Genomic DNA, 26,809 nt, shown 5'->3' with positions numbered 1-26,809 from the left:
ACACACACACACACACAGACAGACTGGAGGGAATCTCCCCACTGTGTTTACAGTGTCAGTAACACACACACACAGACCAGAGGGAATCTCCCCGCTGTGTTTACAGTGTCACTGACACACACACACAGACCAAAGGGAATCTCCCCGCTGTGTTTAGTGTTGCTAACACACACACACAGACCAGAGGGAATCTCCCCGCTGTGTTTACAGTGTCACTAACACACACACACAGACCAGAGGGAATCTCCCCGCTGTGTTTACAGTGTCACTAACACACACACACAGACCAGAGGGAATCTCCCCGCTGTGTTTACAGTGTCACTAACACACACACACACACACACACACACACACACACACACAGACCAGAGGGAATCTCCACGCTGTGTTTACAGTGTCACTAACACACACACACAGACCAGAGGGAATCTCCCCGCTGTGTTTACAGTGTCACTAACACACACACACAGACCAGAGGGAATCTCCCCGCTGTGTTTACAGTGTCACTAACACACACAGACCAGAGGGAATCTCCCCGCTGTGTTTACAGTGTCACTAACACACACACACAGACCAGAGGGAATCTCCCCGCTGTGCTTACAGTGTCACTAACACACACACACAGACCAGAGGGAATCTCCCCGCTGTGTTTACAGTGTCACTAACACACACACACAGACCAGAGGGAATCTCCCCGCTGTGTTTACAGTGTCGCTAACACACACACACTCAGACCAGAGGGAATCTCCCCGCTGTGTTTAGTGTCACTAACACACACACACACACCAGACGGAATCTCCCCGCTGTGTTTACCGTGTCACTGACACACACACACAGACCAGAGGGAATCTCCCCGCTGTGTTTACAGTGTCACTGACACACACACACAGACCAGAGGGAATCTCCCCGCTGTGTTTACAGTGTCACTGACACACACACACAGACCAGAGGGAATCTCCCCGCTGTGTTTACAGTGTCACTAACACACACACACAGACCAGAGGGAATCTCCCCGCTGTGTTTAGTGTCGCTAACACACACACACAGACCAGAGGGAATCTCCCCGCTGTGTTTACAGTGTCACTAACAAACACACACAGACCAGAGTGAATCTCCCCGCTGTGTTTACAGTGTCACTAACAAACACACACAGACCAGAGGGAATCTCCCCGCTGTGTTTACAGTGTCACTAACACACAGACACAGACCAGAGGGAATCTCCCCGCTGTGTTTACAGTGTCACTAACACACACACACAGACCAGAGGGAATCTCCCCGCTGTGTTTACAGTGTCACTAACACACACACACACACCAGAGGGAATCTCCCCGCTGTGTTTACAGTGTCACTAACACACACACACAGACCAGAGGGAAGCTCCCCGCTGTGTTTACAGTGTCACTAACACACACACACAGACCAGAGGGAAGCTCCCCGCTGTGTTTACAGTGTCACTAACACACACACACAGACCAGAGGGAACCTCCCTGCTGTGTTTACAGTGTCACTAACACACACACACACACACAGACTAGAGGGAATCTCCCCACTGTGTTTACAGTGTCAGTAACACACACACACAGACCAGAGGGAATCTCCCCGCTGTGTTTACAGTGTCACTAACACACACACACAGACCAGAGGGAATCTCCCCGCTGTGTTTACAGTGTCACTGACACACACACACAGACCAAAGGGAATCTCCCCGCTGTGTTTAGTGTTGCTAACACACACACACAGACCAGAGGGAATCTCCCCGCTGTGTTTACAGTGTCACTAACACACACACACAGACCAGAGGGAATCTCCCCGCTGTGTTTACAGTGTCACTAACACACACACACACACACACACACAGACCAGAGGGAATCTCCACGCTGTGTTTACAGTGTCACTAACACACACACACAGACCAGAGGGAATCTCCCCGCTGTGTTTACAGTGTCACTAACACACACACACAGACCAGAGGGAATCTCCCCGCTGTGTTTACAGTGTCACTAACACACACAGACCAGAGGGAATCTCCCCGCTGTGTTTACAGTGTCACTAACACACACACACAGACCAGAGGGAATCTCCCCGCTGTGCTTACAGTGTCACTAACACACACACACAGACCAGAGGGAATCTCCCCGCTGTGTTTACAGTGTCACTAACACACACACACAGACCAGAGGGAATCTCCCCGCTGTGTTTACAGTGTCGCTAACACACACACACTCAGACCAGAGGGAATCTCCCCGCTGTGTTTACAGTGTCACTAACACACACACACACACCAGAGGGAATCTCCCCGCTGTGTTTACCGTGTCACTGACACACACACACAGACCAGAGGGAATCTCCCCGCTGTGTTTACAGTGTCACTAACACACACACACAGACCAGAGGGAATCTCCCCGCTGTGTTTACAGTGTCACTAACACACACACACAGACCAGAGGGAATCTCCCCGCTGTGTTTACAGTGTCACTAACACACACACACAGACCAGAGGGAATCTCCCCGCTGTGTTTAGTGTCGCTAACACACACACACAGACCAGAGGGAATCTCCCCGCTGTGTTTACAGTGTCACTAACACACACACACAGACCAGAGGGAAGCTCCCCGCTGTGTTTACAGTGTCACTAACACACACACACAGACCAGAGGGAAGCTCCCCGCTGTGTTTACAGTGTCACTAACACACACACACAGACCAGAGGGAACCTCCCTGCTGTGTTTACAGTGTCACTAACACACACACACACACACAGACTAGAGGGAATCTCCCCACTGTGTTTACAGTGTCAGTAACACACACACACAGACCAGAGGGAATCTCCCCGCTGTGTTTACAGTGTCACTAACACACACACACAGACCAGAGGGAATCTCCCCGCTGTGTTTACAGTGTCACTGACACACACACACAGACCAAAGGGAATCTCCCCGCTGTGTTTAGTGTTGCTAACACACACACACAGACCAGAGGGAATCTCCCCGCTGTGTTTACAGTGTCACTAACACACACACACAGACCAGAGGGAATCTCCCCGCTGTGTTTACAGTGTCACTAACACACACACACACACAGACCAGAGGGAATCTCCACGCTGTGTTTACAGTGTCACTAACACACACACACAGACCAGAGGGAATCTCCCCGCTGTGTTTACAGTGTCACTAACACACACACACAGACCAGAGGGAATCTCCCCGCTGTGTTTACAGTGTCACTAACACACACAGACCAGAGGGAATCTCCCCGCTGTGTTTACAGTGTCACTAACACACACACACAGACCAGAGGGAATCTCCCCGCTGTGCTTACAGTGTCACTAACACACACACACAGACCAGAGGGAATCTCCCCGCTGTGTTTACAGTGTCACTAACACACACACACAGACCAGAGGGAATCTCCCCGCTGTGTTTACAGTGTCGCTAACACACACACACTCAGACCAGAGGGAATCTCCCCGCTGTGTTTACAGTGTCACTAACACACACACACACACCAGAGGGAATCTCCCCGCTGTGTTTACCGTGTCACTGACACACACACACAGACCAGAGGGAATCTCCCCGCTGTGTTTACAGTGTCACTAACACACACACACAGACCAGAGGGAATCTCCCCGCTGTGTTTACAGTGTCACTAACACACACACACAGACCAGAGGGAATCTCCCCGCTGTGTTTACAGTGTCACTAACACACACACACACACCAGAGGGAATCTCCCCGCTGTGTTTACAGTGTCACTAACACACACACACAGACCAGAGGGAAGCTCCCCGCTGTGTTTACAGTGTCACTAACACACACACACAGACCAGAGGGAATCTCCCTGCTGTGTTTACAGTGTCACTAACACACACACACACACACAGACAGACTGGAGGGAATCTCCCCACTGTGTTTACAGTGTCAGTAACACACACACACAGACCAGAGGGAATCTCCCCGCTGTGTTTACAGTGTCACTGACACACACACACAGACCAAAGGGAATCTCCCCGCTGTGTTTAGTGTTGCTAACACACACACACAGACCAGAGGGAATCTCCCCGCTGTGTTTACAGTGTCACTAACACACACACACAGACCAGAGGGAATCTCCCCGCTGTGTTTACAGTGTCACTAACACACACACACAGACCAGAGGGAATCTCCCCGCTGTGTTTACAGTGTCACTAACACACACACACACACACACACACACACACACACACACAGACCAGAGGGAATCTCCACGCTGTGTTTACAGTGTCACTAACACACACACACAGACCAGAGGGAATCTCCCCGCTGTGTTTACAGTGTCACTAACACACACACACAGACCAGAGGGAATCTCCCCGCTGTGTTTACAGTGTCACTAACACACACAGACCAGAGGGAATCTCCCCGCTGTGTTTACAGTGTCACTAACACACACACACAGACCAGAGGGAATCTCCCCGCTGTGCTTACAGTGTCACTAACACACACACACAGACCAGAGGGAATCTCCCCGCTGTGTTTACAGTGTCACTAACACACACACACAGACCAGAGGGAATCTCCCCGCTGTGTTTACAGTGTCGCTAACACACACACACTCAGACCAGAGGGAATCTCCCCGCTGTGTTTAGTGTCACTAACACACACACACACACCAGACGGAATCTCCCCGCTGTGTTTACCGTGTCACTGACACACACACACAGACCAGAGGGAATCTCCCCGCTGTGTTTACAGTGTCACTGACACACACACACAGACCAGAGGGAATCTCCCCGCTGTGTTTACAGTGTCACTGACACACACACACAGACCAGAGGGAATCTCCCCGCTGTGTTTACAGTGTCACTAACACACACACACAGACCAGAGGGAATCTCCCCGCTGTGTTTAGTGTCGCTAACACACACACACAGACCAGAGGGAATCTCCCCGCTGTGTTTACAGTGTCACTAACAAACACACACAGACCAGAGTGAATCTCCCCGCTGTGTTTACAGTGTCACTAACAAACACACACAGACCAGAGGGAATCTCCCCGCTGTGTTTACAGTGTCACTAACACACAGACACAGACCAGAGGGAATCTCCCCGCTGTGTTTACAGTGTCACTAACACACACACACAGACCAGAGGGAATCTCCCCGCTGTGTTTACAGTGTCACTAACACACACACACACACCAGAGGGAATCTCCCCGCTGTGTTTACAGTGTCACTAACACACACACACAGACCAGAGGGAAGCTCCCCGCTGTGTTTACAGTGTCACTAACACACACACACAGACCAGAGGGAAGCTCCCCGCTGTGTTTACAGTGTCACTAACACACACACACAGACCAGAGGGAACCTCCCTGCTGTGTTTACAGTGTCACTAACACACACACACACACACAGACTAGAGGGAATCTCCCCACTGTGTTTACAGTGTCAGTAACACACACACACAGACCAGAGGGAATCTCCCCGCTGTGTTTACAGTGTCACTAACACACACACACAGACCAGAGGGAATCTCCCCGCTGTGTTTACAGTGTCACTGACACACACACACAGACCAAAGGGAATCTCCCCGCTGTGTTTAGTGTTGCTAACACACACACACAGACCAGAGGGAATCTCCCCGCTGTGTTTACAGTGTCACTAACACACACACACAGACCAGAGGGAATCTCCCCGCTGTGTTTACAGTGTCACTAACACACACACACACACACACACACAGACCAGAGGGAATCTCCACGCTGTGTTTACAGTGTCACTAACACACACACACAGACCAGAGGGAATCTCCCCGCTGTGTTTACAGTGTCACTAACACACACACACAGACCAGAGGGAATCTCCCCGCTGTGTTTACAGTGTCACTAACACACACAGACCAGAGGGAATCTCCCCGCTGTGTTTACAGTGTCACTAACACACACACACAGACCAGAGGGAATCTCCCCGCTGTGCTTACAGTGTCACTAACACACACACACAGACCAGAGGGAATCTCCCCGCTGTGTTTACAGTGTCACTAACACACACACACAGACCAGAGGGAATCTCCCCGCTGTGTTTACAGTGTCGCTAACACACACACACTCAGACCAGAGGGAATCTCCCCGCTGTGTTTACAGTGTCACTAACACACACACACACACCAGAGGGAATCTCCCCGCTGTGTTTACCGTGTCACTGACACACACACACAGACCAGAGGGAATCTCCCCGCTGTGTTTACAGTGTCACTAACACACACACACAGACCAGAGGGAATCTCCCCGCTGTGTTTACAGTGTCACTAACACACACACACAGACCAGAGGGAATCTCCCCGCTGTGTTTACAGTGTCACTAACACACACACACAGACCAGAGGGAATCTCCCCGCTGTGTTTAGTGTCGCTAACACACACACACAGACCAGAGGGAATCTCCCCGCTGTGTTTACAGTGTCACTAACAAACACACACAGACCAGAGTGAATCTCCCCGCTGTGTTTACAGTGTCACTAACACACACACACAGACCAGAGGGAATCTCCCCGCTGTGTTTACAGTGTCACTAACACACACACGCAGACCAGAGGGAGTCCCCCGCTGTGTTTACAGTGTCACTAACAAACACACACAGACCAGAGGGAATCTCCCCGCTGTGTTTACAGTGTCACTAACACACACACACAGACCAGAGGGAATCTCCCCGCTGTGTTTACAGTGTCACTAACACACACACACAGACCAGAGGGAATCTCCCCGCTGTGTTTACAGTGACACTAACACACACACACACACACACACAGACCAGAGGGAATCTCCCCGCTGTGTTTACAGTGTCACTAACACACACACACACACACATACACAGACAAGAGGGAATCTCCCCGCTGTGTTTACAGTGTCACTAACACACACACACACAGACCAGAGGGAATCTCCCCGCTGTGTATACAGTGTCACTAACACACACACACAGACCAGAGGGAATCTCCCCGCTGTGTTTACAGTGTCACTAACACACACACACAGACCAGAGGGAATCTCCCCGCTGTGTTTACAGTGTCACTAACACACACACACAGACCAGAGGGAATCTCCCCGCTGTGTTTACAGTGTCACTAACACACACACACAGACCAGAGGGAATCACCTCGCTGTGTTTACAGTGTCACTAACACACACACACACAGACCAGAGGGAATCTCCCCACTGTGTTTACAGTGTCACTAACTGATATACCTTTCAATTCGTCCAATGAAAAGCGACGAGTTAGGAAAGTAACTCTAGGTTTTTATTGACTAAATAACAGAGCCCACCCTCATGGGTGATCGGATCCAACAAGGAGGAATACCAGCCAGTCGACTACCTTTATACCTGGGCAGGTAGGTGGAGCCATGTGCGGAGTCAGTGATGGTCAGCCCAGGTATAACAGTGTGACAAGAGGCGACCTCGTATAGTGATACAACAGTGAGAACAATATAACAGTGATAACTATAGTGTAACGATAGTGAACGATAAAAGTGGTTTACCACATTCACCCCTTCTTTAGATTTGAGTCCGGCGGGGTGAAGTGTACTACCAGTTCTGGTATGTCAGTCTGTCCGGAGGCCTCGTAAGCCTCTCCGATCGTCGCAGCGGCGGTGTTGCATTATCCGGTGTTAATGCTGGTGTCTGCGTGGTCGGCGAAGGCTCGTGGGGTTCCGGCATGCCGTCTACCTGGGCTGGAATTGGGGGGGTGGTGGGGGGGGGGTAAAGGTGGTGTCTCCGGAGTGCCCGAGGGTGCGAGGTCTCGTAAGGAGACAGTATCCTCCCGCCCGTCTGGGTAAGCCACGTAGGCGTACTGGGGGTTGGCGTGCAGGAGGTTCACCATCTCGACCAGGGGGTCCGTTTTATGGGCCCTCACGTGCTTTCGCAGCAGGACGGGCCCCGGAGAGGTCAGCCAGGTTGGTAGAGTGGTTCCCGTAGTCGACTTCCTGGGGAAAACAAACATTCGTTCATGGGGGGTGGCGTTAACGGCAGTGCAAAGTAGTGACCGGATGGAATGCAGCGCTGTCGGGAGGACTTCCTGCCAGCGGGAGGTTGGGAGGCCCTTAGACTTTAAGGCTAAGATGACGGCCTTCCAGACAGTCGCGTTCTCTCTTTCCACCTGGCCGTTCCCTCGGGGGTTGTAGCTGGTGGTCCTGCTTGCTGCAATACCTCTCGCTAGTAGGAACTGGCGGAGTTCCTCGCTCATGAAGGAGGAGCCCCGGTCACTATGTATATAGTTCGGGAACCCGAACAAGGCGAAGAGTTCGTTCAGGCATTTAATGACCGTGGTACTGGTCATGTCTGGGCAGGGGAAGGCAAAGGGGAAACGGGAGTACTCATCAACGATGTTGAGGAAGTACACATTACGGTCGGATGACGGTAGGGGCCCCTTAAAGTCGATGCTCAGGCGCTCGAAGGGGCGGGTGGCCTTGATCAGGCTTGCTTTGTCCGGCCTATAGAAGTGCGGTTTGCACTCGGCACAGGTCTGGCAGTTCCTGGTCATGGTCCTGACCTCCTCGATGGAGTAGGTCAGGTTGCGGGCCTTAATGAAATGGGAAAGTCTGGTGACCCCGGGGTGGCAGAGGTCGTTGTGGAGGGTCTGAAGTCTATCAATATGCGCGCTAGCGCATGTAATTCGTGAAAGAGCATCAGGGGGTTCGTTCAGCTTACCTGGCTGGTACAAGATCTCATAATCGTAGGTGGATAGCTCGATTCTCCACCTCAAGATCTTGTCATTCTTGATTTTGCCCCTCAGCTTGTTATTAAACATGAAAGCGACCGAACGCTGGTTGGTGAGGAGGGTAAATCGTTTGCCTGCCAGGTAATGCCTCCAGCGTCGTACCGCCTCCACGATCGCCTGGGCTTCCTTCTCGACCGACGAGTGTCGGATCTCAGGGCCCTGTAGGGTCCTTGAGAAGGAGGCCACCGGCCTCCCCTCCTGGTTAAGGGTAGCGGCTAGGGCGAAGTCGGATGCATCGCTCTCCACTTGGAAGGGGATGGACTCATCCACTGCGTGCATTGTGGCCTTGGCTATGTCTCCCTTAATGAGGGAGAAGGCCGCGCACGCCTCCTCCGTGAGGGGGAAGGATGTGGACTTCATGAGGGGTCTGGCTTTGTCCGCATAATTGGGCACCCATTGGGCATAGTAGGCGAAGAGTCCCAGGGTTCTCTTAAGTGCCTTAGGACAGTGGGGGAGGGGTAGCTCCATGAGGGGGCGCATTCTTTCGGGGTCGGGGCCGATGACTCCGTTCTCTACTACACAGCCGAGGATAGCAAGGCGTGAGGTGTTAAACACACATTTCTCCTTATTGTAGGTGAGGTTCAGCCGTTGGGCCGTACGGAGGAATTTCTCCAGATTCACATCATGGTCCTGCCGGTCGCGGCCGCAGATGGTGACGTTATCTAGATAAGGGAACGTGGCCTGCAGTCCGTTCTGGTCGACCATCCGGTCCATCTCCCTTTGGAAGACTGACACCCCGTTGGTGACACCGAAGGGGACCCTAAGGAAGTGGTAGAGGCGCCCGTTCGCCTCGAAGGCGGTATACTGGCGGTCCTCCAGGCTGATAGGGAGTTGGTGATAGGCCGACTCAAGGTCGATGGTCGAGAATACTCGGTATTGTGCAATCTGATTGACCATGTCAGATATGCGGGGAAGGGGGTATGCGTCCAGCTGGGTGTACCTGTTTATGGTCTGGCTGTAGTCGATGACCAAGCGATTTTTATCGCCGGTCTTAACGACCACGACCTGGGCACGCCAGGGGCTGCTGCTCCCCTCGATGATGCCCTCTTTCAGGAGGCGCCGCACCTCATAGCTAATGAAGGCCCTGTCCCCGGCGCTGTACCGCCTGCTCTTGGTAGCGACGGGTTTGCAGTCGGGGGTTAGGTTAGCGAACAGGGAAGGTGGCGGGACCTTGAGGGTGGATAGGCTGCAGGTGTTACGCGGTGGGCGGTTTAACATCCGCTGGTTGTCGACTGTGAGTGGGGGGAGGGGTCCACCGTATGCTAGGGTGACACTTTGGAGGTGGGATTGGAAGTCCAGCCCTAGTAGGACGGCAGCGCAGAGCTGGGGGAGGACGAGGAGTTTAAAGTTTTTATACTCCGTGCCCTTAACCGACAGGGTCACAACACAGTAGCCGCTGATGTCCGTGGCGTGGGACCTTGATGCCATCGAGATTCGGTTGCGCGTTGGCAGGACGGGGAGGGAGTAGTGGCTCACCGTGTCTGGGTGGATGAAGCTCTCCGTGCTTCCGCTGTCGAACAGGCAGGTCGTGGCGTGGCCGTTTACTTTGATGTCCATCATCGACTTGGACAGGTGATGCGGGCGGGCTTGATCCAGAGTGACGGAGGCTAGTGTGTAGCTGAGCGAGTCGTTGTCGTCTGCGGGTGAGGCGGTCGTCGGGTCTGGAGGCACGGTGGCAGTCGAGCGTGGTGGGTAAAATGGCGTCTCCCACGAGGTTGGACAAAATGGCTGCCCCCATAACTCACATGAGGCACTATTGGGGTCGGTTGCCTTGATCAAAGATGGCCGCCCCATGACTCACGTGTGGGGATGCTGGCCTCTGTTGCCTTGAAGGAAGATGGCCGCCCCCACAGTTCGCATGAGGCACTGCTGGCCTCTGAAGATCCACTTCTGCAGGCCTTAGCAAGGTGGCCTTTCTTCCTGCAGGTTGAGCAGGTGGAGTTCCTAGCTGGGCAGCGCGACCTCGGGTGTTTCTCCTGGCCGCAGAAAAAGCAGCCGCGGGGGTCCGATGTCGGAGCCGGTACCGGGGGTGGCGGTCCCGATCGGGTCCGGGACGCCGACGCTGAGGTAGGTCCCGGGGGCGGCGCGGTGAAGGGTATTGCGGTAGGGGTCGGGCCCGAGTCCCAGGGTCGCGAACAGTACCTGGAGAACGCCTCCTGGTCCCGATGGGCCACCTCCAGGGAGAGAGCGAGGGCTGCAGCTTTGTCCAGGTCGAGGTCCTTTGCTTCCAGTAATCGCTGCCGTGAGTAGTCAGACCGTAGGCCTTTCACGAAGGCATCGCGGACGTTGTCTTCCGTATTTTCTGCCGCCGTTACTGCTTTAAAGTTACAGTCTCTGCCGAGTGCTTGTAGCACCCGTAAAAATTCCTCCACCGGCTCCCCTGGCAGTTGCGGGCGGGACCTTAGGAGGTGCCTGGTATACATGGGGTTTACCGGGGTTTGGTACTGTCTTTTCAGCCGGTTGATGGCGTCCTCGTATGTTTTAAGGTCCCGGATGAGCGCGAATACTTTAGGGCTCAGTTGGGCGTTCAGAACTCTTAGCTTGGATCTCTGAGGCACGTTGGACTCTTCCAGGTAGGCTTCAAAGCAGCCCAGCCAGTGATCGAAGTCGAGGGCTGCGTTCGCTGCCCGTGGATTTAGATCCAGGTACGGTGGTCTGAGGGCTCGCAGCCAAGCCGGCTGTTGTGATTGTTGCGGCTCGGCGTCTGAAGGCTGCTGTGGCTGTTGTGGCGGGGCGTCTGGATGAGACATCTTAAAATTTAGTCAATAAAATTGATAAACCTATCAATTCGTCCAATGAAAAGCGACGAGTTAGGAAAGTAACTATAGGTTTTTATTGACTAAATAACAGAGCCCACCCTCATGGGTGATCGGATCCAACAAGGAGGAATACCAGCCAGTCGACTACCTTTATACCTGGGCAGGTAGGTGGAGCCATGAGCAGGGTCAGTGATGGTCAGCCCAGGTATAACAGTGTGACAAGAGGCGACCTCGTATAGTGATGCAACAGTGAGAACAATATAACAGTGATAACTATAGTGTAACGATAGTGAACGATAAAAGTGGTTTACCACACTAACACACACACACAGACCAGAGGGAATCTCCCCGCTGTGTTTACAGTGTCACTAACACACACACAGACCAGAGGGAATCTCCCCGCTGTGTTTACAGTGTCACTAACACACACACAGACCAGAGGGAATCTTCCCGCTGTGTTTACAGTGTCACTAACACACACACACAGACCAGAGGGAATCTCCCCGCTGTGTTTACAGTGTCACTAACACACACACACAGACCAGAGGGAATCTCCCCGCTGTGTTTACAGTGTCACTAACACACACACACACACACACACACACACACACACACACACAGACCAGAGGGAATCTCCCCGCTGTGTTTACAGTGTCACTAACACACACACACACACACAGACCAGAGGGAATCTCCCCGCTGTGTTTACAGTGTCACTAACACACACACACAGACCAGAGGGAATCTCCCCGCTCTGTTTACAGTGTCACTAACACACACACACAGACCAGAGGGAATCTCCCCGCTGTTTTTACAGTGTCACTAACACACACACACAGACCAGAGGGAATCTCCCCGCTGTGTTTACAGTGTCACTAACACACACACACACAGACCAGAGGGAATCTCCCCGCTGTGTTTACAGTGTCACTAAAACACACACACACACAGACCAGAGGGAATCTCCCCACTGTGTTTACAGTGTCACTAACACACACACACAGACCAGAGGGAATCTCCCCGCTGTGTTTACAGTGTCACTAACACACACACACACAGACCAGAGGGAATCTCCCCGCTGTGTTTAGAGTGACGAACACACACACACAGACCAGAGGGAATCTCCCCGCTGTGTTTACAGTGTCACTAACACACACACACAGACCAGAGGGAATCTCCCCGCTGTGTCTACAGTGTCACTAACACACACACACAGACCAGAGGGAATCTCCCCGCTGTGTTTACAGTGTCACTAACACACACACACACACACACACAGACGAGAGGGAATCTCCCCGCTGTGTTTACAGTGTCACTAACACGCACACACACAGACCAGAGGGAATCTCCCCGCTGTGTTTACAGTGTCACTAACACACACACACAGACCAGAGGGAATCTCCCCGCTGTGTTTACAGTGTCACTAACACACACACACAGACCAGAGGGAATCTCCCCGCTGTGTTTACAGTGTCACTAACACACACACACAGACCAGAGGGAATCTCCCCGCTGTGTTTACACTGTCACTAACACGCACACACGGACCAGAGGGAATCTCCCCGCTGTGTTTACAGTGTCACTAACACACACACACAGACCAGAGGGAATCTCCCCGCAGTTGCGAGGTGAGGCCCGATCAGAGCATCGGACCTGTGAAGGGGCAGTGACCGGCGGCAGTTAAAAGCGGCGGCAGATTCAAATCGGCGGCAGTTGCGAGGTGAGGCCCGATCAGAGCATCGGACCTGTGAAGGGGCAGTGACCGGCGGCAGTTAAAAGCGGCGGCAGATTCAAATCGGCGGCAGTTGCGAGGTGAGGCCCGATCAGAGCATCGGACCTGTGAAGGGGCAGTGACCGGCGGCAGTTAAAAGCGGCGGCAGATTCAAATCGGCGGCAGTTGCGAGGTGAGGCCCGATCAGAGCATCGGACCTGTGAAGGGGCAGTGACCGGCGGCAGTTAAAAGCGGCGGCAGATTCAAATCGGCGGCAGTTGCGAGGTGAGGCCCGATCAGAGCATCGGACCTGTGAAGGGGCAGTGACCGGCGGCAGTTAAAAGCGGCGGCAGATTCAAATCGGCGGCAGTTGCGAGGTGAGGCCCGATCAGAGCAGTTTAAAAGCTCACCTTTCGCGGGCTTTTTCTTTCACAGCTGGTGCAGTCGGGAGAGCAGGAGGCCAGTAACTCTTATATAGGTGGAGCTGTTGCTAAACCCGAAACACTACAGTGTAGTGTCTCCCACCCTTCCACCTCCTCTAACCTTTTAGGGGTTAGGGGAAGTTGAAAAGGTAGGTTCAATTTATTTTATTTCAGGAGCCTAACCTAGGTGGAAAAGGTTCCAGGACAGGAGGCGGCAGTGAAAATACAACACCAGAAAACAGGTAGGTGACTGGTTGGTGAGTACTTTCACAAACTTATTCTAAGTAGAATTCAATAATTAAGCTAAATCGTAGTAATTAAAAGGGTATTGTAAGGGTTAAGTCATGGAAGGGCAGCTCGGACCCGTGTCATGCTCCTCCTGTGCCATGTGGGAAATCAGGGACACTGTCCCTGACATCTATGTGTGCAGGAAGTGTGTCCAGCTGCAGCTCCTAGCGGACCGCATGGCGGCGCTGGAGCTGCGAATGGACTCACTCTGGAGCATACGCGATGCTGAGGATCTTGTGGATAGCACATTCAGTGAGTTGGTCACACCGCAGGTAAAGGCTAGCTCAGACAGTAAATGGGTGACCAAAAGGCAGGGTAAAGGCAGGAAGGTAGTGCAGGAGTCACCTGCGGTCATCTCCCTCCAAAACAGGTTTACCGTTTTGGGTACTGTTGGGGGAGATGACTTATCAGGGGAAGGCACCAGCAGACAGGTTCAGGGCACCATGACTGGCTCTGCTGCACAGAAGGGCGGGAAAAAGAGGGATAGGGCTATAGTGATAGGGGATTCAATTGTAAGGGGGATAGATAGGAGTTTCTGTGGCCGAGACCGAGACTCCAAGATGGTATGTTGCCTCCCTGGTGCAAGGGTCAAGGATGTCTCGGAGCGGGTGCAGAGCATTCTGAAGGGGGAGGGGGATCAGCCAGTTGTCGTGGTACATGTAGGTACCAACGATGTAGGTAAAAAGAGGGAGGAGGTCCTACAAGCTGAATTTAGGGAGTTAGGAGCTAAATTGAAAAGTAGGACCTCAAAGGTAGTAATCTCTGGATTGCTACCAGTGCCACGAGCTAATAAGTTTAGAGAGAGTAAGATAGATAAGCTAAATACGTGGCTTGAGCAGTGGTGCAAGGGAGAGGGATTTAAATTCTTGAGGCATTGGAACCAGTTCTTGGGGAGGAGTGACCTGTACCAAGGGGACGGTCTACACCTGAACTGTGAGGGAGCCGATGTCCTCGGGGTAATATTTTCTAGGGCGGTTCGGGAGGATTTAAACTAATTTGGCAGGGGGATGGGAACCTAGGTAGTGGAAAAGAGGGAAGTCATATGAAGTCAGAAATAGATGGTAGAAAGGTGAGAAGCAATAAGCAAAGGAGAGAAACACAAAGGGCCAAACTAATTCACAATGAGAGTGTGAAAAAAGCAAGCCTGAAGGCTTTGTATCTTAATGCTAGAAGCATTAGGAACAAGGTGGATGAATTAGTTGTGGAAATAGAGGTAAACAAGTATGATTTGATTGGGATTACAGAAACGTGGCTGCAGGGTGGGCAAGGCTGGGAACTTAACATCCAGGGATATACAATATTTAGGAAGGATCGGCAAAAAGGTAGGGGAGGTGGGGTAGCATTGCTGGTAAAGGAGGGGATTAATGCAATGGAAAGGAAGGATATTAACTCGGATGAAACGGAATCTATATGGGTAGAAATGAGAAATAGCAAGGGGAGGAAAACGTTAGTGGGTGTGATATATAGGCCTCCAAATAGTAATATGGAGGTGAGGGAAGGCATAAAAAGGGAAATTAGAGAAGCGTGCGATAAGAGCACAGCTGTCATCATGGGTGACTTTAATTTACATATTGATTGGACTACCCAAATTAGTAAAAATTCTGAGGAGGAGGAATTCCTGGAATGTTTTCGGGACGGTTATCTGGACCAATATGTCGAGGAGCCGACTCGAGATCAGGCCATTTTAGACTGGGTATTGTGCAATGAGAAGGGACTTATCAGCAATCTTCTTGTACGAGGCCCCTTGGGTCAGAGCGATCATAATATGATCGAGCTCTCAGTCGAGATGGAGAGTGAGGAAATTGAATCAGAGACTAAGGTCCAGAACTTAAATAAAGGGAATTACGAGGGTATGAGACGGGAATTGGGTAAGATTGATTGGGTGGTGTTTCTGGGGGGATTGACAGTGGATAGACAATGGCAAGCATTCAAAGATAGAATGGAAGAATTCCAGAACATGTTTATACCGGTTTGGCATAAAAATAAACCTAAAAAGGTGACTCAACCGTGGATAACGAGGGAAATTAGGGACAGCATAAAATCAAAAAAAAGGGCATATCAACTGGCAAAAAAAAGCACCAGACCGGAAGATTGGGGGCAGTACAGGATACAGCAAAAGAGGACAAAGGGATTAATCAGGAAGGGGAAAATAGAATACGAAAGTAAACTTGCAGCAAACATAAAGACAGACTGCAAAAGCTTTTATCGGTATATCAGGAGGAAAAGACTGGTAAAATCCCAAGTCGGTCCCTTGCAGTCCGATTCGGGAGAATATATAATGGAGAATAAGGAAATGGCAGACCAATTAAACTCATACTTTGGTTCTGTATTCACAAAGGAGGACACAAATAACCTCCCAGGAATATCGGCAAACATAGGGACTAATGAGAGGGAGGAGCTGACAGAAATTAGTATCTCTAGGGATATGGTGTTGGGTAAGTTGAGGGGACTGAAGGCCGACAAATCCCCGGGGCCTGATAAACTACATCCTAGGATACTTAAGGAGGTGGCCCTGGAGATAGCAGATGCTCTAAGGATCATCTTCCGGAACTCCATTGACTCGGGAACAGTACCCGTGGATTGGAGGGTAGCTAATGTTACCCCAATATTTAAAAAGGGGGGTAGAGAGAAAGCAGGGAATTATAGACCAGTAAGCCTTACATCGGTTGTGGGCAAAATGCTAGAGTCCATTATTAAGGATAAAATAGCGGAGCACTTGACAAATGGGGAAAGGATCGGACAGAGTCAACATGGATTTACAAAGGGTAAATCGTGTTTGACTAATCTGCTGGAATTTTTTGAGGAAGTAACTGGTAAAATAGATGGGGGAGAGCCAGTGGATGTGGTGTACCTTGACTTCCAGAAAGCCTTCGATAAGGTCCCACACAAAAGATTATCATGCAAAATTAAGGCTCATGGGATTGGGGGCAAAGTATTAACGTGGATAGAGAACTGGCTGGCGGATAGAAAACAGAGAGTTGGAATAAACGGCTCGTTTTCGGAGTGGCAGGCAGTGACCAGCGGGGTGCCGCAAGGATCTGTCCTGGGACCCCAGCTGTTCACAATATATATAAATGATCTGGATCAGGGAATTGGATGCAATATTTCCAAATTCGCTGACGACACTAAACTAGGAGGAGGGGTGGGCTCTGATGAGGATGTCAGGAGGCTACAGTGCGATTTGGACAGGTTGGGGGAATGGGCGGATACGTGGCAGATGCACTATAATGTGGATAAATGCGAGGTTATCCACTTTGGGGGTAAAAACAGGAGGGTAGATTATTATCTAAATGGCAATAGATTGGGAGATGGGGAAGTGCAGAGGGACCTGGGTGTTCTTGTGCACCAGTCACTGAAGGAGAGCATGCAGGTGCAACAGGCGATTAAGAAGGCAAATGGTATGTTGGCCTTCATATCAAGGGGGTTCGAGTATAGGAATAGGGATACCTTACTACAGCTGTACAAGGTGCTGGTGAGACCGCATCTGGAGTATTGTGTACAGTTTTGGTCGCCCCATCTGCGGAAGGATGTTCTTGCCATGGAAAGAGGGCAACGGCGATTCACCAGGCTGATACCTGGAATGGCGGGAATGACCTACGAAGAGAGATTAAATAGTTTGGGCTTGTACTCACTGGAGTTTAGAAGATTGAGAGGGGATCTCATCGAAACATATAAAATTATGGCAGGCCTGGACAGGCTGAATTCAGAGAGAATGTTTCCAATGGCCGGGGAGCACAGAACCAGGGGCCACAGTCTAAAAATAGCGGGCAAATCATTTAAAACAGAGATGAGGAAAAATTTCTTCACTCAAAGAGTGGTGAGCCTGTGGAATTCCCTGCCACAGAGGGCTGTGAAGGCTAATTCAATAAATATTTTCAAGAGAGAATTGGATATATTTCTGAAGGCTAAGGGGATTAAGGGTTACGGAGAAAAGGCGGGGACGGGGTACTGAACTGGTAAAATCAGCTATGATCTCAGACGAAGATCAGCCATGATCTCATTGAATGGCGGAGCAGGCTCAAAGGGCCGAATGGCCTACTCCTGTTCCTATCTCTATGTTACTATGTTTTTACAGTGTCACTAACACACACACACACACACAGACCAGAGGGAATCTCCCCGCTGTGTTTACAGTGTCACGAACACACACACACAGACCAGAGGGAATCTCCCCGCTGTGTTTACAGTGTCACTAACACACACACACAGACCAGAGGGAATCTCCCCGCTGTGTTTACAGTGTCACTAACACACACACACAGACCAGAGGGAATCTCCCCGCTGTGTTTACAGTGTCAATAACACACACACACACAGACCAGAGGGAATCTCCCCGCTGTGTTCACAGTGTCACTAACACACACACGCAGACCGGAGGGAATCTCCCCGCTGTGTTTACAGTGTCACTAACACACACACACAGACCAGAGGGAATCTCCCCGCTGTGTTTACAGTGTCACTAACACACACACACAGACCAGAGGGAATCTCCCCGCTGTGTTTACAGTGTCACTAACACACACACACACAGACCAGAGGGAATCTCCCCGCTGTGTTTACAGTGTCACTAACACACACACACAGACCAGAGGGAATCTCCCCGCTGTGTTTACAGTGTCACTAACACACACACACAGACCAGAGGGAATCTCCCCGCTCTGTTTACAGTGTCACTAACACACACAGACCAGCGGGAATCTCCCCGCTGTGTTTACAGTGTCACTAACACACACACACAAACCAGAGGGAATCTCCCCGCTGTGTTTACAGTGTCACTAACACACACACACAGACCAGAGGGAATCTCCCCGCTGTGTTTACAGTGTCACTAACACACACACACAGACCAGAGGGAATCTCCCCGCTGTGTTTACAGTGTCACTAACACACATACACAGACCAGAGGGAATCTCCCCGCTGTGTTTACAGTGTCTCTAACACACACACACACAGATCAGAGGGGATCTCCCCGCTGTGTTTACAGTGTCACTAACACACACACACAGACCAGAGGGAATCTCCCCGCTGTGTTTACAGTGTCATTAACACACACACACACAGACCAGAGGGAAACTCCCCGCTGTGTTTACAGTGTCACTAACACACACACACACACAGACCAGAGGGAATCTCCCCGCTGTGTTTACAGTGTCACTAACACACACACACACAGACCAGAGGGAATCTCCCCGCTGTGTTTACAGTGTCACTAACACACACACACACAGACCAGAGGGAATCTCCCCGCTGTGTTTACAGAGTCACTAACACACACACACAGACCAGAGGGAATCTCCCCGCTGTGTTTACAGTGTCACCAACACACACACACACAGACCAGAGGGAATCTCCCCACTGTGTTTACAGTGTCACTAACACACATACACAGACCAGAGGGAATCTCCCCGTGTTCACAGTGTCACGAACACACACACACAGACCAGAGGGAATCTCCCCGCTGTGTTTACAGTGTCACTAACACACACACACAGACCAGAGGGAATCTCCCCGCTGTGTTTACAGTGTCACTAACACACACACACACACACACACAGACCAGAGGGAATCTCCCCGCTGTGTTTACAGTGTCACTAACACACATACACAGACCAGAGGGAATCTCCCCGTGTTTACAGTGTCACGAACACACACACACAGACCAGAGGGAATCTCCCCGCTGTGTTTACAGTGTCACAAACACACACACACAGACCAGAGGGAATCTCCCCGCTGTGTTTACAGTGTCACTAACACACACACAGACCAGAGGGAATCTCCCCGCTGTGTTTACAGTGTCACTAACACACACACACAGACCAGAGGGAATCTCCCCGCTGTGTTTACAGTGTCACTAACACACACACACAGACCGGAGGGAATCTCCCCGCTGTGTTTACAGTGTCACTAACACACAGACCAGAGGGAATCTCCCCGCTGTGTTTAACAGTGTCACTAACACACACACACAGACCAGAGGGAATCTCCCCGCTGTGTTTACAGTGTCACTAACACACACACACAGACCAGAGGGAATCTCCCCGCTGTGTTTACAGTGTCACTAACACACACACACAGACCAGAGGGAATCTCCCCGCTGTGTTTACAGTGTCACTAACACACACACACAGGCCAGAGGGAATCACCTCGCTGTGTTTACAGTGTCACTAACACACACACACACAGACCAGAGGGAATCTCCCCGCTGCATTTACAGTGTCAATAACACACACACACACAGACCAGAGCGAATCTCCCCGCTGTGTTTAGTGTCACGAACACACACACGCAGACCAGAGGGAATCTCCCCGCTGTGTTTACAGTGTCACTAACACACACACACAGACCAGAGGGAATCTCCCCGCTGTGTTTACAGTGTCACTAACACACACACACAGACCAGAGGGAATCTCCCCACTGTGTTTACAGTGTCACTAACACACACACACACAGACCAGAGGGAATCTCCCCGCTGTGTTTACAGTGTCACTAACACACACACACAGACCAGAGGGAATCTCCCCGCTGTGTTTACAGTGTCACTAACACACACACACAGACCAGAGGGAATCTCCCCGCTGTGTTTACAGTGTCACTAACACACACACACACACAGACCAGCGGGAATCTCCCCGCTGTGTTTACAGTGTCACTAACACACACACGCAAACCAGAGTGAATCTCCCCGCTGTGTTTACAGTGTCACTAACACACACACACAGACCAGAGGGAATCTCCCCGCTGTGTTTACAGTGTCACTAACACACACACACACAGACCAGAGGGAATCTCCCCGCTGTGTTTACAGTGTCACTAACACACACACACACAGACCAGAGGGAATCTCCCCGCTGTGTTTACAGTGTCGCTAACACACACACACACAGACCAGAGGGAATCTCCCCGCTGTGTTTACAGTGTCACTAACACACACACACACAGACCAGAGGGAATCTCCCCGCTGTGTTTACAGAGTCAGTAACACACACACACAGACCAGAGGGAATCTCCCCGCTGTGTTTACAGTGTCACCAACACACACACACACACACAGACCAGAGGGAATCTCCCCGCTGTGTTTACAGTGTCACTAACACACATACACAGACCAGAGGGAATCTCCCCGTGTTTACAGTGTCACTAACACACACACACAGACCAGAGGGAATCTCCCCGCTGTGTTTACAGTGTCACTAACACACACACACAGGCCAGAGGGAATCTCCCCGCTGTGTTTACAGTGTCACTAACACACACACACAGGCCAGAGGGAATCACCTCGCTGTGTTTACAGTGTCACTAACACAGACACACACAGACCAGAGGGAATCTCCCCGCTGCATTTACAGTGTCAATAACACACACACACACAGACCAGAGCGAATCTCCCCGCTGTGTTTAGTGTCACGAACACACACACGCAGACCAGAGGGAATCTCCCCGCTGTGTTTACACTGTCACTAACACACACACACAGACCAGAGGGAATCTCCCCGCTGTGTTTACAGTGTCACTAACACACACACACAGACCAGAGGGAATCTCCCCACTGTGTTTACAGTGTCACTAACACACACACACACAGACCAGAGGGAATCTCCCCGCTGTGTTTACAGTGTCACTAACACACACACACAGACCAGAGGGAATCTCCCCGCTGTGTTTACAGTGTCACTAACACACACACACAGACCAGAGGGAATCTCCCCGCTGTGTTTACAGTGTCACTAACACACACACACACACAGACCAGCGGGAATCTCCCCGCTGTGTTTACAGTGTCACTAACACACACACGCAAACCAGAGTGAATCTCCCCGCTGTGTTTACAGTGTCACTAACACACACACACAGACCAGAGGGAATCTCCCCGCTGTGTTTACAGTGTCACTAACACACACACACACAGACCAGAGGGAATCTCCCCGCTGTGTTTACAGTGTCACTAACACACACACACACAGACCAGAGGGAATCTCCCCGCTGTGTTTACAGTGTCGCTAACACACACACACACAGACCAGAGGGAATCTCCCCGCTGTGTTTACAGTGTCACTAACACACACACACACAGACCAGAGGGAATCTCCCCGCTGTGTTTACAGAGTCAGTAACACACACACACAGACCAGAGGGAATCTCCCCGCTGTGTTTACAGTGTCACCAACACACACACACACACAGACCAGAGGGAATCTCCCCGCTGTGTTTACAGTGTCACTAACACACATACACAGACCAGAGGGAATCTCCCCGTGTTTACAGTGACACTAACACACACACACAGACCAGAGGGAATCTCCCCGCTGTGTTTACAGTGTCACTAACACACACACACAGGCCAGAGGGAATCTCCCCGCTGTGTTTACAGTGTCACTAACACACACACACAGACCAGAGGGAATCTCCCCGCTGTGTCTACAGTGTCACTAACACACACACACAGACCAGAGGGAATCTCCCCGCTGTGTCTACAGTGTCACTAACACACACACATAGACCAGAGGGTATCTCCCCGCTGTGTTTGCAGTGTCACTAACACACACACACAGACCAGAGGGAATCTCCCCGCTGTGTCTACAGTGTCACTAACACACACACACAGACCAGAGGGAATCTCCCCGCTGTGTCTGCAGTGTCACTAACACACACACATAGACCAGAGGGAATCTCCCCGCTGTGTTTACAGTGTCACTAACACACACACACAGGCCAGAGGGAATCACCTCGCTGTGTTTACAGTGTCACTAACACACACACACACAGACCAGAGGGAATCTCCCCGCTGTGTTTACAGTGTCACTAACACACACACACAGACCAGAGGGAATCTCCCCGCTGTGTTTACAGAGTGACTAACACACACACACAGACCACAGGGAATCTCCCCGCTGTGTTTACAGTGTCACTAACACACACACACAGACCAGAGGGAATCTCCCCGCTGTGTTTACAGTGTCACTAACACACACACAGACCAGAGGGAATCTCCCCGCTGTGTTTACAGTGTCACTAACACACACACACACAGACCAGAGGGAATCTCCCCGCTGTGTTTACAGTGTCACTAACACACACAGACCAGAGGGAATCTCCCCGCTGTGTTTACAGTGTCACTAACACACACACAGAGCACAGGGAATCTCCCCGCTGTGTTTGCAGTGTCACTAACACACACACAGACCAGAGGGAATCTCCCTGCTGTGTTTACAGTGTCACAAACACACACACACACACACACACAGACCAGAGGGAATCTCCCCGCTGTGTTCACAGTGTCACTAACACACACACACAGACCAGAGGGAATCTCCCCGCTGTGCTCACAGTGTCACTAACACATACACACAGGCCAGAGGGAATCTCCCCGCTGTGTTTAGTGTCACTAACACACACACACACAGACGAGAGGGAATCTCCCCGCTGTGTTTACAGTGTCACTAACACACACACACACAGACCAGAGGGAATCTCCCCGCTGTGTTTACAGTGTCACTAACACACACACAGACCAGAGGGAATCTCCCCGCTGTGTTTACAGTGTCACTAACACACACACACAGACCAGAGGGAATCTCCCCGCTGTGTTTACAGTGTCACTAACACACACACACAGACCAGAGGGAATCTCCCCGCTGTGTTTACAGTGTCACTAACACGCACACACGGACCAGAGGGAATCTCCCCGCTGTGTTTACAGAGTCACTAACACACACACACAGACCAGAGGGAATCTCCCCGCTGTGTTTACAGTGTCACTAACACACACACACAGACCAGAGGGAATCTCCCCGCTGTGTTTACAGTGTCACTAACACACACACACAGACCAGAGGGAATCTCCCCGCTGTGTTTACAGTGTCACTAACACACACACACACAGACCAGCGGGAATCTCCCCGCTGTGTTTACAGTGTCACTAACACACACACGCAAACCAGAGGGAATCTCCCCGCTGTGTTTACAGTGTCACTAACACACACACACACAGACCAGAGGGAATCTCCCCGCTGTGTTTACAGAGTCACTAACACACACACACACAGACCAGAGGGAATCTCCCCGCTGTGTTTACAGTGTCACCAACACACACACACACAGACCAGAGGGAATCTCCCCGCTGTGTTTACAGTGTCACTAACACACACACACAGACCAGGGGGAATCACCCCGCTCTGTTTACAGTGTCACGAACACACACACACAGACCAGAGCGAATCTCCCCCCTGTGTTTACAGTGTCACTAACACACACACACAGACCAGAGGGAATCTCCCCGCTGTGTTTACAGTGTCACTAACACACACACACAGGCCAGAGGGAATCACCTCGCTGTGTTTACAGTGTCACTAACACACAGACACACAGACCAGAGGGAATCTCCCCGCTGTGTTTACATTGTCACTAACACACACACACAGACCAGAGGGAATCTCCCCGCTGTGTTTACAGTGTCACTAACACACACACACAGACCAGAGGGAATCTCCCCGCTGTGTTTACAGTGTCACTAACACACACACACACAGGCCAGAGGGAATCTCCCCGCTGTGTTTACAGTGTCACTAACACACACACACACAGACCAGAGGGAATCTCCCCGCTGTGTTTACAGTGTCACTAACACACACACACAGACCACAGGGAATCTCCCCGCTGTGTTTACAGTGTCACTAACACACACACACAGACCAGAGGGAATCTCCCCGCTGTGTTTACAGTGTCACTAACACACACACACAGACCAGAGGGAATCTCCCCGCTGTGTTTACAGTGTCACTAACACACACACACACAGACCAGAGGGAATCTCCCCGCTGTGTTTACAGTGTCACTAACACACACACAGACCAGAGGGAATCTCCCCGCTGTGTTTACAGAGTCACTAACTCACACACACAGACCAGAGGGAATCTCCCCGCTGTGTTTACAGTGTCACCAACACACACACACACAGACCAGAGGGAAACTCCCCGCTGTGTTTACAGTGTCACTAACACACATACACAGACCAGAGGGAATCTCCCCATGTTTACAGTGTCACTAACACACACACACAGACCAGAGGGAATCTCCCCGCTGTGTTTACAGTGTCACTAACACACACACACAGGCCAGAGGGAATCTCCCCGCTGTGTTTACAGTGTCACTAACACACACACACAGACCAGAGGGAATCTCCCCACTGTGTCTACAGTGTCACTAACACACACACATAGACCAGAGGGAATCTCCCCGCTGTGTTTGCAGTGTCACTAACACACACACACAGGCCAGAGGGAATCACCTCGCTGTGTTTACAGTGTCACTAACACACACACACACAGACCAGAGGGAATCTCCCCGCTGTGTTTACAGAGTGACTAACACACACACACAGACCAGAGGGAATCTCCCCGCTGTGTTTAGTGTCACTAACACACACACACAGACCAGAGGGAATCTCCCCGCTGTGTTTACAGTGTCACTAACACACACACAGACCAGAGGGAATCTCCCCGCTGTGTTTACAGTGTCACTAACACACACACACACACAGACCAGAGGGATTCTCCCCGCTGTGTTTACAGTGTCACTAACACACACACACACAGACCAGAGGGAATCTCCCCGCTGTGTTTACAGTGTCACTAACACACACACAGAGCACAGGGAATCTCCCCGCTGTGTTTGCAGTGTCACTAACACACACGCAGACCAGAGCGAATCTCCCTGCTATGTTTACAGTGTCACTAACACACACACACACACACAGACCAGAGGGAATCTCCCCGCTGTGTTCACAGTGTCACTAACACACACACACAGACCAGAGGGAATCTCCCCGCTGTGTTTACAGTGTCACTAACACACACACACAGACCAGAGGGAATCTCCCCGCTGTCTTTACAGTGTCACTAACACACACACACACAGACCAGAGGGAATCTCCCCGCTGTGTTTAAAGTGTCACTAAAACACACACACAAAGACCAGAGGGAATCTCCCCGCTGTGTTTACAGTGTCACGAACACACACACACAGACCAGAGCGAATCTCCCCGCTGTGTTTACAGTGTCACTAACACACACACACACAGACCAGAGGGAATCTCCCCGCTGTGTTTACAGTGTCACTAACACGCACACAGACCAGAGGGAATCTCCCCGCTGTGTTTACAGTGTCACTAACACACACACACACAGACCAGAGGGAATCTCCCCGCTGTGTTTACAGTGTCACTAACACACACACACACAGACCAGAGGGAATCTCCCCGCTGTGTTTACAGAGTCACGAACACACACACACAGACCAGAGGGAATCTCCCCGCTGTGTTTACAGTGTCACCAACACACACACACACAGACCAGAGGGAATCTCCCCGCTGTGTTTACAGTGTCACTAACACACATACACAGACCAGAGGGAATCTCCCCGTGTTTACAGTGTCACTAAGACACACACACAGACCAGAGGGAATCTCCCCGCTGTGTTTACAGTGTCACTAACACACACACACAGGCCAGAGGGAATCTCCCCGCTGTGTTTACAGTGTCACTAACACACACACACAGACCAGAGGGAATCTCCCCGCTGTGTCTACAGTGTCACTAACACACACACATAGACCAGAGGGAATCTCCCCGCTGTGTTTGCAGTGTCACTAACACACACACACAGGCCAGAGGGAATCACCTCGCTGTGTTTACAGTGTCACTAACACACACACACACAGACCAGAGGGAATCTCCCCGCTGTGTTTACAGAGTGACTAACACACACACACAGACCAGAGGGAATCTCCCCGCTGTGTTTACAGTGTCACTAACACACACACAGACCAGAGGGAATCTCCCCGCTGTGTTTACAGTGTCACTAACACACACACACACACACACCA

General features: G+C 51.4%; 1 protein-coding gene across 11 annotated transcripts in view; it reads right to left on the bottom strand.

The window, feature by feature from the left end:
* Positions 1-26,809, bottom strand: part of LOC147096443 (uncharacterized) — a 184,874-nt gene that overhangs the window by 17,713 nt on the left and 140,352 nt on the right. For 2 of the 11 annotated variants that reach the window (XM_085975225.1, XM_085975230.1), the window contains exon 2: positions 17,377-17,523. The exons of 7 other annotated variants lie outside the window; for them this stretch is intronic. The gene's annotated coding sequence lies outside the window, so the exon portion shown is untranslated. Of the gene's footprint in view, positions 1-10,225; positions 10,954-17,376; positions 17,524-26,809 lie in introns of those variants that run through there. 2 more of the 11 variants (XM_085975226.1, XM_085975231.1) reach the window with 1 other exon arrangement.

This window comes from Somniosus microcephalus, unplaced genomic scaffold (assembly GCF_052327205.1).
Source record: "Somniosus microcephalus isolate GS21.2 unplaced genomic scaffold, FLI_Smic_1.0 unresolved_chr1, whole genome shotgun sequence".
NCBI lineage: Eukaryota > Metazoa > Chordata > Chondrichthyes > Squaliformes > Somniosidae > Somniosus > Somniosus microcephalus.
The sequence above is the reverse complement of the archived record's forward strand: the minus strand, read 5'-3'. Positions and strand labels throughout refer to the sequence as shown.